The 15,773-nt window shown below is 36.8% G+C and overlaps 1 long non-coding RNA gene across 1 annotated transcript in view; it reads left to right on the top strand.

Annotated features, from left to right (window-relative positions):
* LOC128151177 (uncharacterized) overlaps positions 1–13,756 on the top strand; it is a 76,677-nt gene extending 62,921 nt beyond the window's left edge. Inside the window, exons 6-7 of the long non-coding RNA XR_008238290.1 lie at positions 2,697–2,955; positions 13,365–13,756. This is a non-coding gene — a long non-coding RNA (uncharacterized LOC128151177). The remainder of the gene's footprint in view (positions 1–2,696; positions 2,956–13,364) is intronic.
* The last annotated feature ends 2,017 nt before the right edge of the window (positions 13,757–15,773 follow it).

Genomic DNA, 15,773 nt, shown 5'->3' on the forward strand with positions numbered 1-15,773 from the left:
GTTCCAAAAGTATTTATTCCCACTTTACTTTTTTAAGGCTTTAGGGATAAGGATGTTTCATAAAATTTTAGAACATTATGATTCAGATATCTTTAGTCTCCCCATGTAGGACTTTATTCCACAAATCATCTCCTTAGGTTAGCTTTTTTGATTATGGGAAAGGGCTATGCTGATTTATACCATTTGAGAATCTGGACCATTGAGTTCAAGAGGATGACTAATGGAGTCAGGTGCTCATCAAGTTCAGTGATGGTATCAGAATCTGATTCTGCTTGTGTTCAGAGACAAAGGATTGAGAACTGATGAAAGGAGAGGCAATTAGTTAACCGTATTTATGAAGGAGACAAATACAGAATGCAAATGCACCTCCCTCTTTAAGACTTCCTCTACTATTGCCTCATGGAACACAAAAAAAATCCATTTTGCTTTATTCTCAAATACAAACATATTGAATGATTATTGTGTAAGTGCCAGAATGTAGGTATCAAAACTCACTCTTCCTTCTTGTTTTCTTGCAGGTCAAGGTTTGAAAGAAAAATATGTGTAGAAAGAAAACAGGCACAGATCAGATGTAAAAATCCACCTGCTCCATTTATTAATGCGATTCTGCATGTGAAAATATAATGTCAGGAATTAGGTAGCATATGAAAGTACAGCTAGATAAATTTAAACAGAATTTTGAATAAAAATACATTTGGAAATATAAAACAGGGTGAGATTAAACATAATGTAATCAAAGGTAGAGAAAAGAATATGACACAACAGGGCAATGATCAGAATTTCAGCACTTAAAAATTGCATTTTTACAGAAGACATTGCCACAGGTGAAGTTACTTCTACTTCTCCCACTTTCTGCACGGGTGTAAGCAGGTGTTCCTTCTTTTTGCCTCTGAGACAAACACCTGCTAATATTAGCTACCTACTTCCAGTCGCCACCAGAAGGAGCCTAGCAGATGATATTTTCATTGGATTGTGCAATAATGTGAAGTCTTCTCTAATCTTATTTGGCACATTACCCACTGGATTTATGAAAATCCTCAATGAACTTTAATCTGGAGCTGTAGCAGTCACATAAACTCTGCATGTGAGTGTGTGTTGCGGTGGTCATGAGGTGTGCCTTTGACTTTACCTACTGCCTAAGTCTTTGGCTAGGCCTACAAGTAACCCTTAAATCCAAAGGGAATGAAGTATAAAAATCAGTCTTCCAAACACACAGCACTTTGGCTGATTAGCATGGAGAAAAAAAGAATTAATAATGAGGAGGAAAAAAAAGATAGCCAAAAACTACAAACACCAGGGAGCCTGTTTCAGTGTTACTTGAAAATAAAGCAACAATAGCAAGGCTAGTCATCTCATTGAATAATAATTTGTTATTTCCCTTTAATGCTGCACATGTTCTTTAATGGTTCTGACTTCTTAAGACAGTTTGACTATAATTTTCACATATTTATCAATAGGAAACTTGTATAACTTTTAATGAGTCCTTGAACTGACCACCTGTGAACAAGAGGTATCACAAACCTTGTCTCTTGAAATATGAAAAATAATTTGAACATAAGGTTTCCTTGATGTGGCTGATCTAAAGTGGGTTGTGAAACTACTGGCAGACAGCTCAAGCCGTCCTCCCTACAAAATTAAAACATGCCTATCACTTCTGTCCAATGGCAAGGAGTAGAAGGTGTTCTCATTTCTCACATTTGGAGAATTGCAAGTAATTGGAGAAGGAAAAAAGTCTCTGTTTATTAAAGATTGATTCTTTCATTAGAAGGGTATATTGATATATTTCTTTGTGGTCAGAGTCCAGCCATCAAGAGAAATTTCTAGCTGTTGAAACTATCCTGATGGTCTTTCATGTCTACATGATTTGTAAGTTGGACATCTTGTGACAACAGAGGAGTATGTGCTTTGAGCTGGATTCTGGACTCAGGGGAATTTCATTTTCGTATGAAATTATATTAGTATAGCTTACTGCAAAATTTCAGAAAAAAAGTCATGTGAAGAACATCATCTTATTTCAGCTCAAACAGCTTGTAAGTTTTACCAGCTCTGACTACAGTGCTGGTGACTGGTCATAAAATGGAGTCTTACTTCTTTTTATTCTTATTTATGCATCATCCGTCAGATATTCCTGTTTCACTCTGACTTCACTGTGCTGATTAAGTGTTAATATTTGGGGTTTAAATGGTGTAATGAGTTGATGCTCTATCAATATATCTGTATGAAATTTTTCAAAAATGATGAAAAAAATGTTACTTTTTCAACAAGGAATTTTCAAATACATTGAATTAAAAGAACATTCTGTTTTCAAACACAAAACATCTAAATGATGCTTTTTTTCACTTGCCCAGGGAAGTGGTTGAGTCACCATCCCTGGAGGTATTCAAAAAGCGAGTGGACAGGGTACTCCAGGGCATGGTTTAGGGGGCATGGTTAATGGTTGGACTTGATGATCTTGAAGGTCTTTTCCAACCGAAATGATTCTATGATTCTATGATTCTATGAATAGAGAAAGTTTTGTTCCAGGATTTGTTGTAAAATGGTTATATTGATGCCTTCAAAGGTAAATTTTTTCAAGGCATCTGTTTTTTCAAAATATTTGAAATTCTGCATTTTCACCCCAAAGCAGGAAGAAGCAAAATGTCAAAAACTGAATGAAATTTAAATTCCAGGTTTACACACAGTTCTTTAATCTTCAGTCCACAGGTATGGGTTATCTTCCAACTCTGAACATCCTGCAGGAACAAAATGCATGTACTGGAACTCCAATGCCATTTTTTGGAAGACCATAGGTACACTGATTGCATTTCCCAGTATCTGATCTGCAAGGGAGAATGGTGAAGAAGCTAAAAAAAGTGAGAAGGCAAAGCCACCAAAAATGCACAAACTGTTTTTACAGAAGTACTGGTGTGAGCAAGGTAACTCCATCCCTTCACTCAGATGGCAATCACTTCACAGGTAACAGGATGTTTTACTGCTTTTGGCAGCATTACAGAGATAACCACTCCGTGATGAACAGATTTTCAGCAATTTTTCCTGTGTGCTGGCTTGAACCAGGCTTTTCTTTCATGTTAAACATAAATATCCTAGCATTACTCCTATTTCTTTCTTGCATAAATAAACTGTCTACAGGCCGTGGAAAGAGGTACTTGTTACTGCATTTCTGTTGTGACAACGTCAAAAAACCTCATGCTAGGTGTTTTCCAAAGGGCCATCTTTGTCCTGATGAACATCCCGACAGAAAACATAATTGCATCCTTTTAAAATATCATCCTGGTGCCACAAAACATTGTGTGGATCTATTGAGTGATTTACTGCACCAATAATACTGTCTAATTTTCACACAGTTCTAATGGCAATATATGAAAACTTGGAACTATACGGTATTTCCCTTTGTGGCATTGGTCTCAAATGAGCTAGGTCCCTCATTTCTCCATTTGACATATTCAAATGAATATACAGCAGGAGGAGCTGCCTTACATTTTCCATTCTTCCTGTTAAACATAATCTCCCAGCCTAAGTGCTGAATCACATCTCCCAACTATTTCCTGCTCCAATTGTGCCTTCACTTGTGTTGCTTTTATTTACCATGTCAGCTCGCACCTTTCTTAACAGTGTTGCTTTTCTTCCCCTTCAAACAAACATATCCTTTTCTCTATGGCAATTTTTTCTCTATGGCTCAAGTCAGGGGTTAGACAAACCTTATCAGTATGCGTGTATGTGTATGTGTGTGCACTTGTGTAGGTAATTCAGGTATTTTCTCTTACTGAGCAGGACAGTTGCATTGGAAAGCTCGTAAAAGCTAGAGTGCAACAACAGCATAATGCATCAAAGGGGGAACTGAGATTCTTTTTTTCCATAATTTTAGCTGAATGCATCACAAAGTGGCAATTATATGGCACATTTTTCTTCTAAAAAATTGGCCTCGTTGTGCCTCTAGACAACAAAACAGCATGAAGAAACCATACAGGCACAGCTTGGTTCCAAATAACCATGTTTACCTAATATACACAAATATGCCAGGCCTAACTATATAAATATTGCTGTTCTGACTTATTTCTGGAAGTTTCTAAAACACATAACATGGTAAGTAGAAAAGAACATTCACTATTTATTTTCACTGTAGTAAAAGGCAGTAAGTCTCAAGCATAAACATATTTGCAATGTGATAGGGAAAGATGACAGGAGTATCTATGGAGCATTTATACCCACCCATATAGTGAAAAACACGCAATGGAAAAATTCATTTGAGGTGTGCAGCTCGAATTTATATAAGAGGCATTTTGATTTATCTAGAAAATATTTTCTATGGTATTTAATTTGAATTGATTCCTGCCATGGTTTTCTTTTTTTTCTTTTATAAGATATTCAAGAGATTCTCAGGGTTACATGAAACACTTTTAAGAGAACTACCAGTTATCTCCTCTTTTCTTATCTCTTGGGCAGCTTTTTCCAGCATTCAAAACTAGTGCTTGAGTTTTAAAGCTCCCTCCCAAGATTGCTGTCAGATGAGGTCTATTGACAGGAAGGTTTTGCTCTGGGGACCTAATGTAGTATTTGAATGCATCAGAAATTGCAAATGATGCAAAATGACTCAAAAAAAAATATTCCTGACAAGAACTCAGGAAATTCCCAGCCCAGAGGCATGACTGACTTTAATAAACAGCATATTCAAAATGTAACAAAAGATAATTTCAGTCTGATTCCAGGGGAATCAATGGCAGATGAATCTCAGTCTGTGGCATGTGCACCTGGGAATGGTGTCTCGGTGCCCCTGTATCGAGGGCGCAGGGCTGAGATGGCAAGTTCTCCTTTTCTGCCAAACCTGGCAGGTAATGGGATCAAGGACTGTGGGAGGCACCCGCTACCTGTTAGTCGAGTTTTGACCGAATTCTGCTGTTGGTGGCTTCCATGAGGATTCTTATGAAACAGAGTCATGGCAGTCATTCCTCACTCACAATCACCAATCCAAGAATTTTCTCCATTTTCAGTTTCCAGAACAAACAGGGAATTTATAGGGCCTAACTCACCTCTCAGCTGGTGCAGAGAACAGTGCTGAGATCTAGCAAATATGTCTTCCACGTGATGCTGAGGCTGCCAAAAATTATCATTGGCTTTCATTTCCAGCTGTGCCAATTTGGGGGATGAGGGTAACAACTGGACCTACTACCAGTAGCTCCATCTCCTGCCTCTCACCCATCCTGATGCTCTCCTGGAAAGTGCTGAGACAGGGACTACCCCGGGCATGAAACACTGGAGTCCTGCTCGGTGTCCCAGTATAAACTGATTAAATTGTGGTACATCCCACCCTGTAAAACTAAACATCACTGTCATTAGAAGCAGTACAAAGAAAAAGAGGTACAAGGAAAGAATGCTGGAGGGGAGGAAAAAAGTATTTATGAAAAGTGTGAAATGGGAACACTGTTCATATTTTAATTTTAATTTTTTTTCCAAAATACTTGGCACCACAATTCAGTCCAGCATTTTATTACTGTAAAATTACAAAAAAAAAAATGTCTTCTCCCCTTTTTGGCATTTGCTTGCTTTTTAAAGTATTTGAAACAACGTGACTTGTGGTTTGGCTTTTTGTTTTGTTTTTTATTTATGTTTGTTTATTTGTAGGGACAGAGGTGGCTGCACTTAATTACTTTCTTATTCCTCTCTATTTGCCCACTCTGTAAACTTTAATGTCTTCCTCCAGTTAGGAAAAATTAGGTTCTGACTAAATGACAGCCTCCTCTTTCCTCTGGCCACTTTCCAAAAGCCAGAAGATACTTAAAGAATTTTTAAGCAGCAAAAGGAAATTTGAAAAAAATGTAAAAAAGAAGGAAAGATAAGTTACTAGCATTCTTTTGCACTTTTTTCCCACCCAAGTATAAAACTCCAAAATCGTCTTAAAAATCACTCTTTGAGAAGAGAATTTTAAAATTTCAAGTTCAAGTGATTGTTTCGTAGTTATATTTTACAATCCTATAGAAAATAAATTGTTTTGTGACTGCCAACCTATTCACTGATAACTACGTATTTTTTATTAAAAATAGTTGTTGCCAGACATTTTGAGGGGAAAAAAAAATCAAATGGCTCTAATAAATTCAAAATATAATCAGGCTTAAATTATCTATCAGTAGATTTGCTGAAGAAATGAATATACTTATTTAATTTACAGCAGTCAAAAACAATGGAAGATTATTAAAAGAGAGCTCTTTCGTGAAGAAACATGAAAAGATCTCATCGGATATCTATTCAGTTAGGAGAAACAATGAATAAAGCAAGAGAGATTCTTCAGGGAACTTTTAATTAAAAAATTGTTTTCTTCAAAAAGACATTGTCTAGTGTAGGTCCCTCTCTACTGACAGCTTTTTAGTGTCTCCTTATTTCAACTCTCTGGTGTTAAGGCAGGGATTTCATGCTCCACTGAAACCAGTTCCATCATGGATCTAGTCCAACCATAGTGAAATTTAAGCTGAAGAATTAACATCTTTTTTGTTTGTTTGTTTTAATTGAATAATAAGAATAATCTCCTCCAGCTGTGCTAATGGGATGGCTCTGGATCTGTCCCACTTCTTAGACCTATCCTTTTATTTCTTTTCTAGAAATCATAAATCTTTGATCACATGGGTCCAATTGCTTCAAAGCCACTACATCATAAACATTATTTTTCCACCGATTTAATTTAGCTTCTATGACTTTTTCCTGGAGTTCTGATCCTTATTCAAATTAAAAGCAAACAAACAAACAAAACCATCTTTTTATTCCTTTTCCTTGTCCAGATGCCTTGCAAGACAAAGGCAAATAATGGCTTTGATCTGGAGAGAGCATGGATTTTCTTTCTTCTTTCTTCTTTTAAGGCAGAGGATATTCGTGCAAGTGAAGGATAAGGGTCAGGACAGGCAGAGCTTGTAACTGAAGTTGTCTATCTTTAGGCCGTGCAACTCTGCTGCAAGTTTCCCTAATGCCTTGGCAGTGATCCATAGCCTGACCTGGAGACACTGAGCTGAGACGAAGAAGCCAATTAGGTTATAACCTGAAGTTGGTTCAAACAGAGGTCCTGTAGGTGAACTCTGGCTGCATTATCCACTAAGCTGCCCTGAATTGGTATGCAGTTTAAATAGGAATGGGTTGTTTTTGTCAAAAATCATAATTTCCCTAGGAATCAGAATGGTATAAAATACCAAAAAAATACAATTACAAAAATTGCTTTCTATGCAGTGGGAAAGCTATTTTGTTTGAATTTATCTTCTTTACTGTTCTCCTTTGGGTAGATTCTGTAAGAATATTCTTCTAATTGCATCATTTCGTTAGCAAATCTCCTGTTTTATTTAAAAGTGTATATGTAAACAAGAACAGTGTTCAGAAAAAAAAAAAATCTGGTGTATTTGCATTTATTGAAAGGGACAAACCATGAATGAATGCTACAACAGCATTTGGAATTTCCTCCATATTCCCCTATTTTCTTCATACATTTGGCAGGGGGAAAAAAATAAATAAAAATTAAGACATGAACACGGAACCTCAATTCCACAAATTGGCACAACTCCATCCAACTCAGTGGAGCTGCTTTGATTTATATCAATCAAAGCTCTGGCCTAAAGGTTTATAGGAGTAATGGGAATGGGAGAATTTCAGCAGTGCTTCGCTGATGGAGGAGGGAAGATATGCTGCAGGGAGCTGCACATGTAGTGCATGGCCATGACTGCTTACACACTAATTAAACCAGTTTTATATTTTGGTACTGGAAAGATGGTTAAAACCATCTGTTTCTTTTTAGAATATTCTACTAGCTAAGAAGAAAATGTGGTCAAGATTAGATCTAGGTGATAAATAGTTGTTTGAGGTTTTTTATTCTGCGAACATAAAGATCTAAATAGTATTTGCGTCAGTACTTAAGGTTTATTGCAATGCAACAAACAAAATGATCTTAGGTTAATCTGCAGTGTTTTGTTTCAACCAAAACAGTGATTTAATTTCTTTAATATTCTATTTCAGCTTCCCTCTTCCTGCATGTTTTAACCCTTGCAATATGAAAGCATGTAATATATTTTGAAAGAAATGTTGAAAGAAATATTCCTGATTTTTTTACTAAAACTAATTGTTGAATATGACCCAGTCTGAGGCCTCTTACACATCAGGCAATCAACAGGCTGATGCCTCAGTGGAGTGTTCCAGCAAATTACCTGGCACAGTGGTTGCAAGGTAGCTGTACTCGAACACATCCCTGGAGCTGAATTAGAGGTTGTGAATTGCCTCCACAAATCCCTTCCCTCATAGTCACTTATTGTCCCACATAAGTAGCTATCATTTTAATTGATGGAGTGTTGTATGAGGGATGCGAAATCATGAAAAATATGAAATGCATCATACAGAGACAAAACACAGCTCCATTGAAATTATACCTTGTCAAGAGGGAAAATATTCTGGTTGGCTGAACATGAATCAAAGAATTTGGAGGACCAGAGTGCTGGAATTACCTGGACTCGGAAAGTAAGTGTAGAAAAGGACCCGGCTTGCTTATTTAGACTCATCTTTCTCTCTACTTATTTTTCTTTTGTGTTGGTCACAAACAAAGGGTGAAAGCTGAAAAAGGAAAAGCAGGAAAGAACTAAAATATAAATAATAACAACTTGTATTTGTGGAGTAGATAGTCCAGGAGACAGATAACAGCACAGAAGCATTTCCCTTGGGAAAATGGCTTGAACCCAGCCAGAGTCTGAAGCAATGGCCATCTATAGGTTGTTCAAGGGCCCAAGTGCGGTGGGTTTGTGGTCCGTGTCCCTCCCTCATAACGGTGTTTAAGTGGTTCACAGGCTCCGCATTGGCCCTATAAACAAAGATGAATTTCACTCTCTGAACACATCTGTCATGTTAGGGCTCTGACATCATGCATGATGGTGCTTAGCAGTCTTGGTACTGTGCACACTAAGAATTTTAGTACTACCTTTTCTCCTCTAAAACAGATAATTAAAAAATAAATACGTGCACATACCTGCAATCACAGTTCTGTCATCTTATGCTGCAAAACCACAAATGGAATATCCAGTTCCTGTATCTTTCTTGCCTTTGCTTTCTGCTCCATGCTTTGTGTTGCCCTATGAAATGCATGCATCAATAAAATGAAGATCAGGGGTTATTTTCTCTCTTTTTAAAAAACATAAAGATGAAACATACATGACCAAAAGGCTGAAAAATGTGACAAATAAAAATGTTATCTCTTCTGAGTTCTGTTTGATTTTACATTCTGATATCCCTTGCTGACAAGGGGGAAACGTCTTACACCACAGATTCTAGTGTAAGTCAACAAAGCTATTTCTGCCTTAAAGACTAAGGGTGGAAGAATCTATACCTTAGTTTTTCTACAGAAAAGAGAGATTAAAAAAAAGTTTACATCCACTATTGATTGATTTATTTATTTAATCCATCCACTGATAGCACAAAAGCTTCTGCTTTAGCACTTTACTGTTGATGCTTGACTGAACTATAGAGCTTACTTTTTTTATGCAACCCTGAAATCAGCTTCGACATTGAAGCAAAGGCCATGACACTAGAGATTTTCAAGCAGATGGAGTAAAAAATATTGGTTTTGTGTGTATTGGTGCAGTAGGTGTTGAAAATATAAAAAAGAGGACCATTGATCAAAATAATAGATAGAAGCATTTTTTAATCTGCACAAGTCCATACATGTTTGTATCTCCAATTGTACACACACGTACAAAGACATGCAGAAGTGTATCTCTATCTCCTAAAGTATTTGGCATTCTATATATCTTTCAGCTTTTAGCTTGATTTCATTGACAGTTCAGTCAGAATACCATTTTCCCTTCCCTTGTGGCAAGCTATACATGTTAAGCCTTTTTTTTTAACAGTGCTTTTGTGCTGTTTTCTTTCTTTTGCTTGATATATGTTTTGTTTTGTTCTTGAAGCAGAAAAGCACAAGCTCTCAAATAGATTTTTATTGCCAAAAATCAAGTGTGTTTAAAGTACAGCCAACTTGGTGAGGGTTTGCTTGAATGGGAGAGGGAGGTTTCTTCTGCTACCCCAACAACACTTGCAAGTGCATTGGCCAATGGAAAAGTCAATCTCGGGGTAAGGACCAAGAAAACTCTAACTCCCCTTTCCTCTCTCTGGAGTGCAAACCTGAAGGCTCTTGACATCTCCTATGATTTAATCATTAGGACGAGGTACTTTGCTGAGGAACGGCCTTAGCAGAAGGTCAGATTTCAAGGATAACATTTGCACCAACAGAATAGTGTAAAAGAAATTTATTTTCTCAGTACAGATATTTATTAAGGATATTGTGAGTGCAACCAGTATATTTTCTGCCCTTGCATTCAAAGCACTTTAAAGGAAAACATGTGTCACTATATACAGTTCATAGATGAGTAGACTGAGGCACAGCAAAAACAAATGATCTGGTGGTTCAAAATTAATAACTAAACCAGCAACTTAAGTTGCAGAGGAACTCCAAGCAACTGGCTGCAGTGGCTTTTTTATTATGCTAAATACGTTAATGTACCTCAGGACTTACAAATGCTCCTGAAGGCAAGGCTTTTTTGATGCAAAGCCTCCTAATATACCCAACTTTGCACTGAATGCTCTGAGAAGTAAGAGTTAACTTCAATGCAAGCCTGTTTGTGCTTTAAAATGTCATATATATAGCTTGATTAATGGAAATAGATTAGAAAGAAATATATTTTAATATGGAGAAAATACTTACCAGTGCGCTATCAGAGCACAACTGACATGGGACGCAGCCTAAACAAAAGTCAGCAGCTACTAATGAGGCTTGTTAGTGATGCTAATCTATGTAAATGTTATTAATTGAGAACATCTATCTTTTATCTCCAACATTTGGTAATCAGGCAATTAAAAAACAATGACATTCCCGGCGGTTGTTCTCCCAGTAAAAAAAAGTGATCAAAGAGTCCTGAATAAGGAAAGGGAAAGTCCCTTATCAAGAGCTGGGCCTTGCCTTGGGCTACCAGGCCTCATTAAAGGCAGAAAAGCTCTGTTGATCACCAATTAACCTGATTTGTAGGAACTCTGATAAAGACCTCAAACAACATGAGTTTTCTTAACTATAATAAATGACACAGTTTATTGACAAAAATAAAAACGTTTGGTTTGAAAAAGGACATAAAGGAGCTATTCAAATTGGATAGCTCTACCACACACCAGGCCTGAAAGACGTGGGATAGGTTTAACTTCACCACATTGGTGGCATATTATCAATGCCAGATACAGCCAAACCTATTAACAGCCATATACACAACAACCAAATATATACATATTTGGTAGCTGTCACATAAATTTCTGTCATCTCTAGTCATAACAGACAGCAGATTGCATTAATTATGTATGTACTATGCTCATGAATAGAAATTCAGCGCTCTAGGGTGAACTCTGTATCTCAAAACACGAAAGTAAAAAAAACAAAAAAAGGATATTTTCTCGAGGCTTAATTGGTGGACATTTTGTGATTATACTTTTTTTTTTTTTTAAATCTTAGCAGTTGCTTTAAATTATCCCTAGTGTAAATTTCCATATGCCTTTTTAACCCATTCTTTCCTTTCTGGAGAATTTAATTCTTCCTCTCAGGTATTGTTGGTAGTGTCACGACTGGTAGGTAGAGCACTGCAGTGTGACTGTCAACTATAATTGTAATTATTGCCAGCAGTTCATTAATTCACATGGTGATGGCCTGTCCCTGTTTGTCTCTCTGGAGAAAGAGGGAATAATAACTAAATGTAAAACTTGGGCGTAGAAGTGAGTGAAAAAGTAGCACAAATATGGTACCAAACTCAAGCCTTCTCTGTATTTAAAGGTTAAAATGGTTTTGTTTCAGCACTGCAGCTATTCCACCAAACCTATGCATTGTGAATGTATCTGCTAGAGATAAATTGTCCGCATATTGGGGATCCTGCCAGCATTACCATGTCTTATCAAATTATACCCTGGGCTTACATTACTTTATATGCAAAATTTTAAGTGTGCTTTAGCTCTTCAATGATAAAACACATTTGAGACTGTAAGACTAAACCTGCCTTATTAGGTCAATCGAGTAGCTGATGTCCATGATCTTTATGGGCCAGATCTGACTCTGATAAGAATCAGATTGGGTCATAAAGTGAAAAAATACCACTGTCACTTTTTCTGACATATCCATTTGACAGATGCAGGACTGTATTTCAGATTTATACATCAAAAATTCAGCTCACTTTTCTTCCTTATGATGGAGGCCTTCATCATTTCTATAAAAATATTTTCCATTATAAAATATCTTTTCCTTCTCACATCTGCTTTTTTGATTGTCTATTTGTGCCTATTCAATGCAGAACTGAAATAGTGAAGAAAATCATATGGGGAGGTCCACGTCTTTAAATGAGCAATTTTTAAGAAACTTCAACTCTAATACACAAACTGATGATATGTCACATTTAGGGGAGAATGTTGGGTATCGAATGACATGTCCGAGAAGAAACAAAAAAGAGACATAGCAGTAAGGGTAGTATGAAGTGTCAACAATCCCTTTGAAGCTCAGACCCCTTTTTATTAAGATGATAAAATGAAAGATCAGCTGCTAATGTTCGAGCATGTGAATATTTTGATCTGAGATGACATCTATGTTTTTGCTTTTTTAACTAATGCATTAGTGCCTCCCCCTCCAAAAAAAAGGTATTGGTTAGTGATACCGTGGGTGAGCTTTTATCTTACCATATAGATCTGAGCATGTTTTACAGCAAAGATAATTATCTCTAACCAGTGATTTTGGTTGGTCTTTGATTTAGCTGTTCAAGCAGATGCCACCATAGAGATTCTATTATGCACAAACAATTGTATTTCATTGGTAAGTGCCCTGCATGCCTACCTCATTATTAGAACCCAATTAATTTTTCTTTGTAATAAAATGGAAAGACTTAGAGCTAACAGGAAGGCTAATGCAAAGAAATTTGGACCAACCGCAAAGACTACCTGGAAGAAGCATAGAGAAAGAAGAGCGGTAATTACGTGACACATGCACACATACAAAAAAGAAAGAACATGAATTGAAGTTTCAGAAACAGGCCCAGGGAGCACAGATCGCAATCTGGCTAGATTGCAAAAGTAGTACTAAGATGTCTTAATTATATGATTGATGTAAGCTTCAAAAGACAGCTCAGCATTCACAATGGCTACAAGGTTATGAGTGTTATCTAATGTATAAAGAAAACTACCACTGAAGGCAAACACTACACATGAAACTTGAGACCTTTCTCTTTCAGAACCAATCAATAACGTCTTATTTTTAATCTATGTTATGTTTAAGAAAATGTGATGACATCCTTGATTGAAGATCACACAAATAATTATGCTAATAATGACTCACTTTGTAGGATCTACAAGGACTGGATCTACAAGAACTGTCGTTTGAATTCCTGTGACACTGTACGCGAGGGGACCTGGTTCAATTACCTGATAGAAGTACATAGACTATTTGTTTGAGACAAACTGGAAAAAGCACTGCTTGGGGACATTGATTAACACATTCTAACACAGTTCTGATTACTTTAATCCAGTGACTTAGCTCACCAGCAAATTATCTGTTTTTAAGATAGTGGGGTTAGCTGACACTGAAAATCTTATCTTGCAGGGAATTCCAGTATTTCAAAACTTGTTTTTCTTCAAATCAGACAAAAAGCTCTTCAGATTTCATTATTTTAGGAACTTTTTTTGTTACTTTTTCTTTCAAGCTTGTCACTAGAATTTAATTTCGATTCAGTTTTATCATTACAACTGTTAATACCAATGGAAAATAAATAAAGAAAAATTAGATTTCATCAAAAGGAAACATTTTTATAATTTAGCATTAACTATTCAATGAGGAAATCAATACAAACCTTTTTTCAGTCAGCAAATTATTGTATTCCAGAAGGAAATTGCTTCATTTGAAAATTGCAAACAGAAGGTGGTTTCTGAGCTTGCTAAAAATTTGCAGAAGATGACCAAATATTCAGCATTTCTCTGGCTATCAGTACCACTGTCAATAAACTGCTTTTCTGCTGAGCTATTTGTTTTGGGGGATACGAGAAAATGTTATCTTTGCATATAAAATGCACTCACCTGTGTATACCCAACAAAGTTGATTCTGAGAAACTAATAAGTATTTCTTTGCAAGTATCCAAAATTACAGGTGAGATAGATAGACATGAAATAGGTCTTTATCCACAATGGACAGAAGAATGAAATTAGAAGCTATGAATGCACTATGGCACAGCATATGTTTTTAATGCAAGCATCTACATAAACATCTTCTGAGGTGGGTTTGAGTAGTCCAAACTACCTGATCTCTGTCAGGGCTGTAGGTGAAGCAGTATTCTCCTTTACCTATCCTATCTGTTTATTATTGAAGGGTAACTCCCTCGCTTGGAGATACCCAAATATAATCTTAACACAGTTGGCCCAATTCTATTTAAAAGTCCTTTTATGAGTCCTGATTGACCAAGTCTGATGGTAACAGAGTGAGAGTTAATGCTACAAGCATTACACAGAAGAGGCAAAAATAAAAGCTCTACTGCACAGACAGGAGGGGTGAAGGGTCCATTGAAAATCAGAGAGATTAGCAACTCATCACATTATATGTGGGTTATCAGGAGACAGAGGTAATGAAAGTGAGACCTATATCCTTGATCAATAAGAGTTTGACTGCATTTTGAGTTCATTTTCCCCTGCCGAGAGTGAGACAGCAAGCTTACTATTGATCACAGTGTTAATCCATAACTAGTCTGGGCCCTAGCCTAGTGGAACAAGGAGGAAAAATAAGATAATAAGCAGGAACTCTTGATCTTTTATTATGGTGTGCTAGATAAAGAGAGTGCAAGGTTCAAGGTGAAATACTTTATGGTTAACCCCTTCTTTGCTGCTTAACTCCAAGTGCACAAATGAAAGTAAATTAGCCAGGCCTCATTTTTTTATATGTATTGACCTTGAATCCTGTTGACAAACCTTTTGCTAGGACACCCACACATGTGTACAGGTTACCACTCCACATCTCTTCAAAGCCCAGGGGACAGAGGCACTCACATAGCATCTGAGTGAGATGCCGGGGCCACATCCTCAGCTGGTGAAAGCCTGTGTCTTTCCCCTGAAATAAGCAGGAGCAAGTTGCTGGAGCTGAGCTGAGCTGAGATGCATCCCGAAACCTCACCTTCAGCACTGTTGTTTGGAAACTGAGCTTCCTGATCTTAAGACGAGCAATAGTTGCCATTGCTTCTGTATTTATTCTAGTCTTTGTTACTAGCATGTCTAGATATTCTCTGGTCATAGCTTTTGGTTGTGGGTTTGTCGTTGTTTGGGTTTTTTCTCTGATGTTTTTAACTGACAACATGTACAATTAAGACAACTTAATCTTTCCCATGGCAATAGCTGACTGATGTCAGAGACGGCAACCGTTTTGAGGTGAGCAGCTGACGGGAAGTAGTGATGGCCAATTACCTTTTAATAAATCCTGGGAAAAGGAGGAAAAATAACATTGTTATTGCAAATGTGCTTTTAAACCATGAATATTCCATAAACTGTAGCTTCAGTAAAATTTCAAAATAGCAGCATTCCCTTCAAGACTAAGATGATCTCTGTTTCCTAATTAAGGTTTCCATCAAGCATTAGAAATACAAGTTTTAAGTTCCTTCTATTTGGAGGTGAGGAGTACACCAAGAGCTTAGTAATGCAGGAAACATCTCCTCTGTCTCCTGTATTGGTATAATAGAAATATTTGCATCTATATATGCATTCAGCCTTACTGCCTT

This window comes from Harpia harpyja, chromosome 14, assembly GCF_026419915.1.
Source record: "Harpia harpyja isolate bHarHar1 chromosome 14, bHarHar1 primary haplotype, whole genome shotgun sequence".
In the NCBI taxonomy this organism is placed as follows: Eukaryota; Metazoa; Chordata; class Aves; order Accipitriformes; family Accipitridae; genus Harpia; species Harpia harpyja.